Below are 15,736 nucleotides of genomic sequence, written 5' to 3'. Positions count from 1 at the left end.
GTGCATTTTGAGTGTTTTATTTTTTTAAAAATATACTGTTATCATAGGCAGTTTGTACAAAAACCTTTCAATTGTACTCTAATAGTTATTTGACTGGAAAATTACAATGACTGCAATTCATATAGGTAATTTGGGAAAATCTGAGAAAATATTATTTGCATAATAATTTGGAACACAGTGTAGTAAGGCCTGCTCCCCTACATGCATGTATACATTATTATTATTATTATTACTACTATAGCGCCATTTATTCCATGGCGCTTTACATGTGAAAAGGGGTATACATAGCAAAAACAAGTACAATAATCTTGAACACAATGTGACAGCGACTGGTACAGGAGGAGAGAGGACCCTGCCCGTGAGGACTCACAATCTACAAGGGATGGGTGAGGATACATTAGGTGAGGGTAGAGCTGGTCATGCAGCGGTGGTTACTGCAGGTTGTAGACTTGTCGGAAGAGGAGGGTCTTCAGGCCCCTTTTGAAGGCTTCCACGGTCGACGAGAATCTGATGTGTTGGAGTAGAGAGTTCCAGAGTAGGGGGGAAGCACGGGAGAAATCTTGTATGCGATTGTGGGAGGAGGAGATAAGAGGGGAGTAGAGAAAGAGATCTTATGAGGATCGGAGGTTGCGTGCAGGTATGTAACGGGAGACTAGGTCAGAGATATATGGAGGAGACAGGTTGTGAATGGCTGTGTATGCCATGGTTAGGGTTTTGAACTGGATTCTCTGAGCAATGGGGAGCCAGTGAAGATTGACAGAGAGGAGAGGCCGGGGAATAGCGGGGGGACAGCTGGATTAGTCGGGCAGCAGAGTTTAGTATAGATTGGAGGGGTGCAAGAGTGGTAGAAGTGAGGCCATAGAGCAGGAGGTTGCAGCAGTCAAGGCAGGAGATGATGAGGGCGTGCACTAGTGTTTTTGCAGATTCATGGTTGAGGAATGTGCGGATCCGGGAGATATTTTTGAGTTGGAGTCAGCAGGAAGTGGAAAGGTCTTGGATATGTGGTTTGAAGGAGAGTTCAAAGTCCAGGGTTACTTCAAGGCAGCGAGCTTGAGGAACTGGGTAGAGTGGACAGCCATTGACATTGATAGGTCAGTTGGGATGGGGGAAAGATGATGAATTCTGTTTTGTCCATGTTAAGTTTTAGAAATCTAGCAGAGAAGAAGGATGAAATAGCGGAAAGACATTGTGGGATTTTGGTTAGTAGGGAGGAGATATCGGGTCCAGAGAGGTATATCTGTGTGTCATCAGAATAGAGGTGATAATGAAAGCCATGAGACTCTATGAGCTGTCCCAGGCCGAAGGTGCAGATGGGGAAGAGCAGGGGTCCTAGAACTGAACCTTGGGGGACACCGACAGATAGGGGGCGAGATGAGGAGGTGGTGTGTGAGTGGGAGACACTGAATGTCCGGTCTGTTAGGTATGAGGAGATCCAGGATAGGGCAAGTCTGTGATGCCGATAGATGAGAGAGTCTGTAGTAAGAGGGAATGGTCCACTGTGTCAAAGGCAGATGACAGGTCTAGGAGGAGGAGGATACAGAGTAGTGTCGCTTAGATTTGGCGGTTAGTAGGTGACTTTAGTCAGTGCAGTTTCAATAGAATGGTGCGGTCGGAAACCAGATTGTAGGCGGTCGAAGAGAGAGCAGGAGGAGAGGTGGGAGGACAGTTCAGAATGGATGTGTTGTTCCAGTAGTTTTGAGACATAGGGGAGAAGTGATATGGGGCGATAGCTAGTCAGAGAGGATGGGTCAAGGGAGGGCTTTTTGAGGATGGGTGTGATTAAGGCATGTTTGCAGCATGAGGGGAAGACACCAGTTGTTAGTGACAGGTTTAAGAGGTGGGCTAGGGTTGGGATGAAGATAGTGGTAAGGTTTGGGATGAGGTGGGACGGGATTGGGTCAAGTTCACAGGTGGTGAGGTGTGATTTGTCGAGTAAAGAGGATAGTTGATCTTCCGTAATGGCGGAGAAGGTGGTTTTGGAGGAGGAGGGTTGAGTAGGTGTGGGGAGGGGCTGTGGGGGCTTTAGGCAAAAGCTTTGTCTGATGGTGTCAATTTTCTGCTTGAAGAATGAGGCAAAGTCTTCGGCTGAAATAAGAGGAGAGGGAGGAGGCACTGGGGGACGGAGGAGAGAATTGAAGGTGTTGAATAGTTGTTTGGGGTTGTGAGACAGGAGGATATGAGGGATGCGGAGTATGTTTGTTTTGCTGCAGTGAGTGTGGACTTGAAGGTAGTGGGGGATTGTTTGAATGCAATGAAGTGCTCATTGGAGGGGGACTTTTTCCATCTACGCTCGGCAACCCTGGAGGCCCGTCGCAGTTCTTTAGTTAGGCTGGTGTGCCAGGGTTGTCTATTGATTGTGCAAGCTTTGGTATGTGTGAGGGGGGCGACCGAATCGAGAGCTGCAGCTGTTGTGGTGTTGTATAAAGTGGCAGCAACATCGGCATCATGTAAGGAACTAATGTCTGTAAGAGGGAGGAGGGATTCAGAGAGTGAGTGTAGGTCAAGGTGTCTGAGATTTCTGCGAGGGTGTGCAAGTTTGTGGAGTGGGGATTGTTGACCTGGAGAGGAGAGGGTAGAGAATGTAAGTAGGTTGTGGTCAGAGAGAGGGAGAGGCGAGTTAGAGAGGTTAGATAGGGAACAGAGGCGGGTGAAGATGAGGTCCAGCATGTGGCCGTCTTTGTGGGTGGGTGTGGAAGACCACTGAGTTAGACCGAAGGAGGAAGTGAGGGATAGAATCTTAGAGGCCGCTGAGAGGGAAGTGTCAATGGGGATGTTAAAGTCACCCATGAGGATAGTGGGGATGTCAACGGAGAGGAAATTAACTAGCCAAGTGGTAAAGTGGTCAAAGAAAGTGGTGGTTGATCCTGGGGGGCGGTAGATGACAGCCAGTTGGGGGTTGGAGGGGGGAGTAGATACGCACGCTGTGCACTTCAAAAGAGGGGAGAGTAATTGAGGGTGGCAGTGGGATATGGGTGAAGGAGCAGTTATCTGAGAGGAGGAAACCTATTCCTCCACCGTGCTTGCAGGTGCGGCGGGGGGTATGGGAGAGGTGGAATTCCGCGGTACGAAAGTGCAGCAGGAGAGGCCGTGTTAGAGGGGTTGAGCCAGGTTTCAGTGATGCCGAGGAAGGAAAGGTTGTTAGTGATGAAGATAGTGCTCCTGTTAGGGGGACTGGGGAAGCAGGGGCTGGGCGGATGGGTATAAGGTTAGAAGGGTTACGAGAGTTTGGGATAGATTGTGGGTAGGAGGTGGAAGTGATTGTAGGGATGTGGTGAGGAGGGCCGGGATGTGGAGAGATGTCGCAAGCAGTGAGGAGGAGCAGAGAAAGCATTAGTACGTGGGAGCAGGAGAGGGCATGAGGTGGCTGTCTGTGTTTGGAGACAAAGGATTGTACAGTACAGACCAAAAGTTTGGACAAACCTTATAATTTAAAGATTTTTCTGTATTTTCTTGACTATGAAAATTGTACATTCACACTGAAGGCATCAAAACTATGAATTAACACATGTGGAATTATATACTTAACAAAAAAGTATGAAACAACTGAAAATATGTCTTATATTCTAGGTTCATCAAAGTAGCCACCTTTTGCTTTGATGACTGCTTTGCACATTCTTGGCATTCTCTTCATGAGCTTCAAGAGGTAGTCACCGGAAATGGTGTTCACTTCACAGGTGTGCCCTGTCAGGTTTAATAAGTGGGATTTCTTGCCTTATAAATGGGGTTGGGACCATCAGTTGTGTTGTGCAGAAGTCTGGTGGATACACAGCTGATAGTCCCACTGAATAGACTGTTAGAATTTGTATTATGGCAAGAAAAGCCTTAGTTACTTACCGGTAACGGGATTTTTCGGAGCCCATGACAGCACCACGTGAGAGAGAGAGGATCCGCCCATCAAGGACAGGAAACCTACAGGTTAAAAAGGGCGGCCCTCTCTTTCCGCCTCAGTTTAGTTAACAGAGCATGAGAGTACCGCCAAGGTTAGTTATAACAAAACATAATCACATTAAGTACATTACTTTTCATCAATTTCCCGCAAGGGTGCACAAAAAGAAATCAAATCTACAGGAGTGCACAACACCAGTGAAGGGAGGGAATATAAAGGTGCTGTCATGGGCTCCGAAAAATCCCGTTACCGGTAAGTAACTAAGGCTTTATTCGGTCGCCCATGACAGCACCACGTGAGAGAATTACAGAGACGAAGGAAATTAGGGAGGGACCACAGCTTGAAGCACCCTTCTCCCGAAAGTGAGATCTGCAGAGCCACCCAGATCCAATCTATAGTGCCTATAGAAAGTAGAGGGAGAAGACCAAGTGGCAGCCTTACAAATTTCCTCAATGGAAAGCCCTGTCTTCTCCGCCCAGGAGGTTGATACCGCTCTGGTAGAATGCGCCCTCAATCCCTCCGGCATCTCTTTATCCCCTGAGGAGTATGCGAGGGAAATGGCCTCCTTGATCCATCTAGCGATTGTAGCCTTTGAGGCCTTACAACCCTTCCTAGCCCCCTGATAGCAAATAAATAGGGACTTATCCTTTCTAAAGCCACGTGATACTTCTAAGTACCTTAGTACGCACCTCCTAACGTCTAAAGTGTGAAGTCTCTCCTCTTTTTGATTTTTGGGCGGAAAGCAAAAAGTTGGGAGAACTATTTCCTGGGTTCTATGGAATCGAGTAGCCACTTTAGGAAGAAAGGCTGGATCAGGTTTTAATATAATCCTATCGTCCAGAATTTGCGTAAATGGAGGGCATATTGAAAGGGCCTGTAGGTCACTGACTCTCCTGGCTGAAGTTAGGGCTACTAACAGGACCGTCTTTAGGAAAATAATTTTGGGGGAAACTAAATCTAGTGGCTCAAAAGGAGGACTGGTCAAGGCATCCAAGACAAAATTCAAATCCCAGGGAGACATCTTTACTTTGGTAATGGGTCTACACCTAAAGGAAGCTTTTAAAAAACTGGCTATCCAATAGTTATCTGCAATATTGGAAGAAAATAAAGCTCCCAACGCCGACACCTGTACTTTCAAGGTACTGGTAGTGAGACCTAATTCTAAGCCTCGCTGCAGAAATTCCAGAATTTTCCCAATAGGGGGCCCCTCCTCCACCTTAACTTCTGCAAAGGACAGAAACTTCCTCCAGGTCCTGGCATAAATACGGGTGGTAACAGGTTTTCTGCTAGCCAGGAGAGTATTCACTACATTTGCGGGGAATCCTTTGTTGGTCAATAACACCCTCTCAAATTCCACGCCGTCAAATGTAGGCTCGGGGTTGGAGGATGGGAAAGTGGCCCTTGAGTGAGGAGGTCCGGAATCTCCGGAAGAACCCAGGGATCTGATATGGACATCTTCCGGAGACAAGGGAACCACGGTCTTTTGGGCCAAAAGGGACATATGAGTATCACTCTGGCTCGGTCTGCCTGATCTTTCTTATCACCGCTGGGAGCAGGATCATGGGAGGGAAGGCATATGCCAGAGGAAATCTCCAGGGAACCATGAAGGCGTCCACTGCCAGGGGTCCTTCTCTGGGGTCTAAGGAACAAAAATTTTCCACTTTCCGATTGGCTCTTGTTGCGAATAAGTCCACAGTCGGAAGGCCCCACATTTCTACGATTCTGGAGAATATTTGTGTATTTAGGGACCACTCTCCCTCTTTTACAGAAGTACAGCTGAGGAAATCCGCTGTGATGTTTTCCTTGCCTTTTAGATGAGTAGCCGAAAGAGAGAGACAGTGATCTTCGGCTTTCAGCAGAAGTGCGTTCGCTACCCTCATCAAGTTTCTTGAGCGGGTTCCCCCTTGGTGGTTTATGTAAGCTACCGTGACTTGATTGTCCGAGAGTACACGGACATGCTGGTCCTGAAAATATATAAGGAACTCGTTGAACGCATGCTGCACCGCCAGAAGCTCCTTAACATTTGATGACAACTGTTGCTCACTGCTTGACCAGGTTCCCTGCACTAATTTCCCTTCAAAGTGAGCTCCCCAACCTGTAGCACTTGCATCAGTGGACAAGACTGCAGTTGGACTACATTCCCAGGGAACCCCTTTAGCAAGATTGTCTTGTCGTAACCACCAACGAAGGGACCATATGGCACGAGGACCTAGCGTAAACTTACGGTCTAGATGCCCCTCTAAAGCTGCGTTATTGTACAACACATCCCACTGAAAGGCTCTTGAATGCAATTGTGACCAACGAACCGCAGGAAAAGTGGAGGTGAAGGTTCCCAATAGTGACATGGCCTTACGGAGTGACATAGAAGGTTTACGTATACATTGTTCTACCAACTCCCGGATTCTATCAATTTTCTGTTCTGGAAGACAACATAGCTGTTTCCTGGAATCTAATATGACCCCCAGATATTGTTGTACCTTGAGTGGAGATAGTCTAGACTTTTCTAAATTTAGAAACCACCCAAAACTCTTTAAGACTGACATGGTCTCCTGCAGGTGGGTCTCGCACTGAACCAACGAATTCCCCACTATCAGGAGATCATCCAGGTAAGGGATAATTAGAATGTCCCTTTCTCTTATATGGGCCATAACTTCCGCCATTACTTTAGTAAAAACCCGTGGGGCTATAGCTAAACCGAAGTGGAGTTCAGTGTATTGGAAGTGTTTAACCACCCCGTCTATTTCAATGGCCAGCCTCAAGTATTTCTGGTAATTACTATGAATTGGGATATGGTAATACGCATCTTTGAGATCGAGCACTACCATACAGCAGTGGGGAAAAAGTAACTTTATTACGGATTTTAAAGACTCCATTTTAAAGGTGTGTATTTTAAGGAAATTATTCAGGGATTTCAGATTTATAATTGTCCTGAAACTTCCATCCGGTTTCGGAATCAAGAAGAGCAGGGAGTAGAAACCAAGACCCTTTTCAGCTTCCGGAACCTCAATCAGGACGTGCTTTCTTATTAGGGTTTGTACTTCCGAAACGAGGGCAGCCTGGCGTTCTGGGGAAGAACTGGAGGGAACAACCATGAACCTTTTGTGAGGCAATGCTTTAAATTGAAATTTAAAGACCATACTTAATCAGGCTCAAAATCCAATTACTATGAGAAATCTGTTCCCAAGCTGGGACAAAAAATGACAATCTCCCTCCCACCTGGGCTGATTGTGTATCCCCTGGCTTCTGCTCAATTTTTGGAGACGGACCAAAGAGTAGACCTCTACCTTTTCGACCTCTTTCATCAGACTTGTCTTGCTCCCTGAAATATCTCTTCCGGAAAAATTTCCTCTTCCGGAACGATCTCTTAAAGGAGGGTAGAGGTACTGATGGAAACCCCTTCTTAGGGTCCCCCGCTTTCTCCAATAAGTCGTCCATGGTCTGACCAAAGAGGTATTCCCCTTCACACGGGATTGTACACAGTCTGGACTTAGTCTGTAAATCCCCTGGCCAGCTTTTAATCCACAAGGCTCGCCGAGCCGCATTTGACAGTACTGCTGACTTTGCTGCCAACCTCACCGAGTCCACAGATGCATCAGCAAGAAAAGCTGCCGCCCCCTGAACCAGTGGAAGGGAAGAAATAATGTCTTTCCTAGAAGTCCCATCCTTCAACTGACTGTCTAGCTGTTCAAGCCACACCATCAGGGCTCTGGACGTACAGGTAGCTGCTACTGTTGGTCTCAGTGCTCCCGCAGCTGTCTCCCATGCCCCTTTCAGGAAAGTATCAGCCCGTCTGTCTAGGGGATCTCTCAATGCACCCATATCATCGAACGGGAGGGAAGTTCTTTTCGCTGCTTTGGTAACAGAAACATCCAGCTTGGGTGCTTTTAACCAGGAGGAACACATAGCATCCTCAAACGGATATTTCCTTTTAAAGGATGGAGGAACACTACCCTTCTTGTCAGGCTTTCTCCACTCCTTATCAATGAGGTCTTTCACCTTTGAATTTACTGGAAAGACCCTTCTCTTCTTTAGCCCCAGACCACCAAACATAACATCCTCAGCTGACTTCTCTACCCTCGAGTCCACTATCCCCATTGTAGATCGGACGGCTTTTACTAGGGCATCGACCTCCTTCAGGGGGAAGCACTGTCTATCTGGCTCACTATCAGAGGAAGAGAAGGCGGAGGAGGAAGAGACCGATAGCTCAGAGTCTGAACCCAGCTGGGTTTCTTGAGGAATATGCCCAGACTCTGAACCTTGCAATGCTTTGCCTATTTCTTCCCTTATTAAAGTTCTTAGGCCTAGGGAAAAATCTGGGGTCTCCTCCGATATCAATTTGCTGATACAAAGCTGACATAACCTTTTGCTATATGAATCAGGGAGCGGACAGCTGCATAAGGCACACTCTCTGTGCTTGGACTTCGAGGAACATTTCTTGCTCTAAAAGAAAGTCATAGATAGAAAGAAGGAGGAAACATTAGTAGAACTTTCACGAAGATTCCACTCACCCCACAGAACCTTCGGTACCGTAGAAGCAGAAGAATCCAGCATGCATGGCGAGGAATCACGCCGCACCGGACCGTCCTTCCTGCTCTTAGTGGTAGCTCTTCTAGCTGTACGACCAGACCCTAGCCGGGAATGACGCTGCGCCACTAGTTGTGAGGGCTCCCCAGAGGGCTGCTCCTGCAGCAGATGTTGTTGCCTAGGTGACAGCTCCTGTGAATCTTCCATAGCTTACAATGTAAGAATGGGCTGGGACGCACCTCTGTATGTTACCAGACCATTTATATACTGGCCATACCGGTACCATGTGTGGGTGTGTGTTTCCTTTTTTTTTTTTTTTTTACCCAGGAGGGCGTTACCTGCTCCTTGGTGTTCCTCCCCAGGTCCAGGTGGGATCCAGGTGGGCTCCTCGCCGCCAGGTCCTCAATCCCCCGGCGTTCAGCTGCTCGCGCCAAGAATTCAAACGAGCCCCGCCCCTTCCGGTGATGTCACAGGGCTTCCTGCCCGGCGCACCGGAAGTCACGTCAGAAGGTCGCGCCCGTGACGGGCGCGACCTGGATCTCCTGCAAGCTGTAGCGGGGGGGGGGGGGGGGGAGCCCGCTAGCGGCCCCACACCTGGCGGACATCTACCTCCCGTGAGGTGATGTCGCGCCCGCCGCAACGCTCACGGAGGCGCCCCCATGAGCCCTGCCGTGGCATCTCCAGAGGACCGGGACGGACCGGCTCCAACCACCTGCTGTGGCCCTCTCTGGGACAGGAGTCCATCTTCTGCAGGTAAGCCTGCAAGGTCCCCCATCATGGACAGGAAACCTAAACTGAGGCGGGAAGAGTGGGCCGCCCTTTTTAACCCGTAGGTTTCCTGTCCTTGATGGGCGGATCCTCTCTCTCTCACGTGGTGCTGTCATGGGCGACCGAATAAAAAGCAGCTAAGTAAAGAAAAACGAGTGGCCATTATTACTTTAAGAAATGAAGGTCAGTCAGTCTGAAAAATTGGGAAAACTTTGAAAGTGTCGCCCAGTGCAGTTGCAAAAACCATCAAGCGCTACAAAGAAACTGGCTCACATGAGGACCGCCCCAGGAAAGGAAGACCAAGAGTCACCTCTGCTTCTGAGGATAAGTTTATCCGAGTCACCAGCCTCAGAAATCGCAGGTTAACAGCAGCTCAGATTAGAGACCAGGTCAATGCCACACAGAGTTCTAGCAGCAGACACATCTCTACAACAACTGTTAAGAGGAGACTTTGTGCAGCAGGCCTTCATGGTAAAATAGCTTCTAGGAAACCACTGCTAAGGACAGGCAACAAGCAGAAGAGACTTGTTTGGGCTAAAGAACACAAGGAATGGACATTAGACCAGTGGAAATCTGTGCTTTGGTCTCATGAGTCTAAATTTGAGATCTTTAGTTCCAACCAGCGCGTCTTTGTGCGACGCAGAAAAGGTGAACGGAAGGACTCTGCATGCCTGGTTCCCACCGTGAAGCATGGAGGAGGAGGTGTGATGGTGTGGGGGGTGCTTTGCTGGTGACACTGTTGGGGATTTATTCAAAATTGAAGGCATACTGAACCAGCATGGCTACCACAGCATCTTGCAGCGGCATGCTATTCCATCCGGTTTGCGTTTAGTTGTACCATCATTTATTTTTCAACAGGACAATGACCCCAAACACACCTTCAGGCTGTGTAAGGGCTATTTGACCAAGAAGGAGAGTGATGGGGTGCTACGCCAGATGACCTGGCCTCCACAGTCACCAGACCTGAACCCAATCGAGATGGTTTGGGGTGAGCTGGACCGCAGAGTGAAGGCAAAAGGGCCAACAAGTGCTAAGCATCTCTGGGAACTCCTTCAAGATTGTTGGAAGACCATTTCCGGTGACTACCTCTTGAAGCTCATCAAGAGAATGCCAAGAGTGTGCAAAGCAGTCATCAAAGCAAAAGGTGGCTACTTTGAAGAACCTAGAATATAAGACATATTTTCAGTTGTTTCACACTTTTTTGTTAAGTATATAATTCCACGTGTTAATTCATAGTTTTGATGCCTTCAGTGTGAATGTACAATTTTCATAGTCAAGAAAATACAGAAAAATCTTTAAATGATAAGGTGTGTCCAAACTTTTGGTCTGTACTGTATGTTGAGGAATAGCTCTGAGGAGGAGGTGAGATGGATGAGGAGAATGGAGGGAGAGATGAAGAGTTCCTTACTAGGTGTAGGGATTAGGGGTGGTTGTAAGAAGTGAAGGATTAAGGGGGTAAGAGTGAAAACAAAGACAAACTTTGTTTACTAGGATTTAGCATCCAGTTACCTTCAGTTGCCTTCAGGATTAATTCTTATTTCTCATACTTCAGCTAATGGCCATACTTAAGGTAATGGCCACAGACTAAAGTCTGACACAGACTCCTGGCCCACAATATATTTGTAAAAGAATGCATTCAGCTGTGAACCAGAGGGGAGTGGTCTGTGCTCATCTTGATCAGCTGATTAGGGCTCAAACAGATCCTGGATAGTCAAAGACTAAGTAAACAAGGTCATAAATGAAAGTAGGGGGTAGCAGGTGTAACTTGGGGGACATACCATTAGTAAATAGTAGTAGAGAAGTATAGAGAAATCGGCATGGGAGTCAAGACGGAAAAGCTGGGTCACATACCATTAGTAAATAGGAGTATACATGGAGGGGAGCAGGCAAAGGCAAAAGCATTTTCCAGAGGGAAAATTACAACTATAAAACCTCAGGACTTATTCTAACTGCAGAACATCAGGCGGTACTATGACAACATTATACTGTGTGTGGGGGCAGCATACATACTGCATAAGGGGCATTACGCTGGGTGGGGACATTCATACTGTATAAGGGGCATAATGGGGGCATCATACATCCTCCATACTTTCGTATGGCGGATTCCACCTTTCCCACACTCCCCGCCCCAATGGCAAACATGGTGGAGGCGTAGGTTTTCTCCTGTCAGATACCTGCGCTTTCACCCAAATCCCACTGCCACCCTCCGTTACACTCCCCTCTTTTGAGGTGCACTGTGTGCGCATCTATTCCCTCTCTGACCTCCAACTGGCCGTCATTTACCAACCTCCAGGGCTAGCCACCACTTTCTTAGACCACTTCACCACCTGGCTGCTTCACTTCCTTTCCGCTGACATCCCCACTACCATAATGGGCGACTTCAACATTCCCATTGACACTTCCCACTTGTCTGTCTCTAAGTTCCTATCCCTCACTTCCTCCTTCGGCCTTGCTCAATGGTCTTCTGCAGCTACTCATAAAGATGGCCACACACTGGACCTCATCTTCACCCGCCTCTGTTCCCTATCTAACCTCTCTGACCATAACCTCCTCACATTCTCTACCCTCTCCTCTCCAGGTGCACAATCCCCACTCCACGAACTTACACACCCTCGCAGAAACCTCAAACACCTTGACCTACACTCACTCTCTGAATCCCTCCTCCCTCTTACAGACATAAATTCCTTACACAATGCAGATGTTGCTGCCGCTTTATATAACACCACAATAGCTGCAGCTCTCGACTCGATCGCCCCTCTCACACATACCAAAGCTCGCAGAATCAACAGGCAACCCTGGCACACCAAACTTACTAAAGAACTGCGACGGGCCTCCAGGGTTGCAGAGCGGAGATGGAAAAGATCTCACTCCATCGAGCACTTCATCGCATTCAAACAATCCCTCACTATTTTCAAGTCCACACTCACTGCAGCAAAACAAACATACTTCTCATCTCTCATATCTTCCCCGTTCCACAACCCTAAACAGCTATTTAACAAATTCAATTCTCTCCTTCGTCCACAAGCGCCTCCTCCCTCTTCTCTCATCTCAGCCGAAGACTTTGCCTCATTCTTCAAGCAGAAGATTGACACCGTCAGACAAAGCTTTTGCCTAAGTCCGCACAACCCCTCCTCATATCTACTCAACCTTCCTCCTCCAAACCCCACTTCTCCACCATTACAGAAGGTCAAGTCTCCTCTTTACTCTCCAAATCACACCTCACCACCTGCGAACTTGACCCAATCCCATCCCACCTCATCTCTAACCTTACCACAGTCTTCATCCCAACCCTAACCCACCTCTTCAACCTGTCACTAACAACCAGTGTCTCCCACTCATGTCTCAACCACGCCTTAATCACACCCATCCTCAAAAAGCCCTCCCTTGACCCATCCTCTCTGACTAGCTTCCGCCCCATATCACTTCTCCCCTATGCCTCAAAACTACTAGAACAACATGTCCACCTTGAAATGTCCTCCCACCTCTCCTCCTGCTCCCTCTTCGACAGCCTACAATCTGGCTTCCGACCGCATCACTCGACTGAAACTGCCCTGACCAAAGTCACCAAAGACCTACTAACCGCCAAATCCAAGCGACACTACTCCATCCTCCTCCTTCTGGACCTGTCATCCGCCTTCAACACAGTCGACCATTCGCTCTTACTACAGATTCTCTCATCTCTTGGCATCACGGACTTGGCCCTATCTTCGATCTCCTCATACCTAACAGACAGGACATTCAGCGTCTCCCACTCACGCACCACCTCCTCATCTCGCCCCCTATCTGTCGGTGTCCCCCAAGGTTCAGTTCTAGGACCTCTGCTCTTCTCCATCTACACCCTCGGCCTGGGACAGCTCATAGAGTCTCACGGCTTTCAGTATCACCTCTATGATAATGACACACAGATATACCTCTCTGGACCCGATATCTCCTCTCTACTAACCAAAATCCCACAATGTCTGTCCGCCATCTCATCCTTCTTCTCTGCCAGATTTCTAAAACTCAACATGGATAAAACAGAGTTCATCATCTTTCCACCCTCTCATTCATATCCCCCGACTGACCTATCCATTAACGTCAATGGCTGTTCACTCTCCCCAGTCCCACAAGCTCGCTGCCTTGAGGTAGCCCTGGACCCTGATCTCTCCTTCAAACCACATATCCAAACCCTTTCCACTTCCTGCCGACTCCATCTCAAAAATATCTCCCGGATCCGTGCATTCCTCAGCAAAGACTCTGCAAAAACACTAGTGCATGCCCTCATCATCTCCCGCCTTGACTACTGCAACCTCCTGCTCTGTGGCCTCCCATCCAACACTCTTGCACCCCTCCAATCTATCCTAAAATCTACTGCTCGACTAATCCACCTGTCCCCCCGCTATTCCTCGGCCTCTCCCCTCTGTCAATCCCTTCACTGGCTCCCCATTGCCCAGAGGCTCAAGTTCAAAACCCTAACTATGGCATACAAAGCCATCCACAACCTGTCTCCTCCATACATCTGTGATTTAGTTTCCCGGTACTTACCTGCACGCAACCTCCAATCCTCACAAGATCTCCTTCTCTACTCCCCTTTTATCTCCTCTTCCCACAATCGCATACAAGATTTCTCCCGTGCATTCCCCCTACTCTGGAACTCTCTACCCCAACATATCAGACTCTCGCCTACCATGGAAGCCTTCAAAAGAAACCTGAAGACCTACCTCTTCCGACAAGCCTAAAACCTGCAGTAACCACCACCCACCACATTACTGCATGACCTCCTCTACCCCCACCCATCCCTTGTAGACTGTGAGCCCTTGCGGGCAGGGTCCTTTCTCCTCCTGTACCAGTCGCTGACTCATTTTGTTAAGATTATGTAAATGTTTTTGCTATGTATATCCCTATCACATGTAAAAGCACCATGGAATAAATGGTGCTATAATAATAAATAATAATAAGGGGCACAATGGGGGCATTACACTGTGTGGGGGCATCATTCATACTGCATAAGGGGCATAATGGGGGCATTACACTGTGTGGGGGCATCATACATCCTGCATAAGGGGCATAATGGGGGCTTTACACTGTGTGGGGGGCATCATACATCCTGCATAGGGGCATAATGGGGGCATTACATTGTGTGGGGGGTATCATACATCCTGCATAAGGGCCATAATGGGGGCATTACACTGTGGGGGGCATCATACATCCTGCACAAGGGGCATAATGGGGGCATCATACATCCTGCATAAGGGACATTACAGTGTGTGGGGGCATCATACATACTGCATAAGGGACATAATGGGGGCATTACGCTGTGTGGGGTCATCATACATCCTGCATAAGGGGCATAATGGGGGCATTACACTGTGTGGGGGCATCATACATACTGCATAAGGGGCATAATGGGGGCATTACACTGTGTGGGGGCATCATACATACTGCATAAGGGGCATAATGGGGGCATTACACTGTGTGGGGGCATCATACATACTGCATAAGGGGCATAATGGGGGCATTACACTGTGTGGGGGGGCATCATACATCCTGCATAAGGGGCATTACACTGTGTGGGGGGGCATCATACATCCTGCATAAGGGGCATTACACTGTGTGGGGGCATCATACATCCTGCATAAGGGGCATAATGGGGGCATTACACTGTGTGGGGGGCATCATACATACTGCATAAGGAGCATAATGGGGGCATTACACTGTGTTGGGGCATCATACATCCTGCATAAGGGGCATAATGGGGGCATTACACTGTGTGGGGGCATCATACATCCTGCATAAGGGGCATAATGGGGGCATTACACTGTGGGGGCATCATACATCCTGCATAAGGGGCATAATGGGGGCATTACACTGTGGGGGGCATCATACATACTGTATAAGGGGCATAATGGGGGCATTACACTGTGTGGGAGCATCATACATACTGCATAAGGGGCATAATGGGGGCATTACACTGTGGGGGGCATCATACATCCTGCATAAGGGGCATAATGGGGGCATTACACTGTGGGGCCAGTAAAGGGGTCCTGTACTATGGGAACAATACGTTTCCCCCCTTCCTGTCTCTATAGTTGGGTCGTATGTATCTATTACAGGAAACAGAACAAAAACCTTATGATTCTTATAAAGGGGCAACACAAGACCCCAAAACAGTCTCCGTGCTGAAGGGGTTAATGCCCCCTGCGCCCAGTAATGGGGTCTCCACTTACCTCCACCTGCAGAGCCTCCACCACATATATGGCTGCTCTGTGCGCACAGGAGCTGTGATGAGGTCACAGGAGGGGAGGAGTCAGGGGTCACATGATCAGGGGCCTCAGTGGATGCAGGACTCTGCTGTGCTGGTTGTCATGGTGCTGGATGAGCTGAAGTTTATGTGTGGGGTCAGGAGGGGTTTACAGTGTGGATGTAGCAGAGCCGCGTGTGTACGAGGTGTACGGAGCAGAGCCGCGTGTGTACGAGGCGTACGGAGCAGAGCCGCGTGTGTACGAGGTGTACGGAGCAGAGCCGCGTGTGTACGAGGTGTACGGAGCGGAGCCGTGTGTACGAGGCGTACGGAGCGGA

At 48.5% G+C, this 15,736-nt stretch overlaps 1 protein-coding gene across 1 annotated transcript in view; it reads right to left on the bottom strand.

Annotated features, from left to right (window-relative positions):
* The window catches only part of LOC141230061 (uncharacterized), a 42,607-nt gene extending 27,155 nt beyond the window's left edge, over positions 1-15,452 (bottom strand). Inside the window, exon 1 of the mRNA XM_073667550.1 lies at positions 15,385-15,452. The gene's annotated coding sequence lies outside the window, so the exon portion shown is untranslated. The remainder of the gene's footprint in view (positions 1-15,384) is intronic.
* Between the last annotated feature and the right edge of the window lie 284 nt (positions 15,453-15,736).

Source organism: Phyllobates terribilis, unplaced genomic scaffold (genome assembly GCF_046119375.1).
Source record: "Phyllobates terribilis strain yellow unplaced genomic scaffold, ASM4611937v1 Scaffold_489__1_contigs__length_1346288, whole genome shotgun sequence".
Taxonomy (NCBI): Eukaryota; Metazoa; Chordata; class Amphibia; order Anura; family Dendrobatidae; genus Phyllobates; species Phyllobates terribilis.
This window is presented reverse-complemented; position numbering and strand designations above follow the sequence as displayed.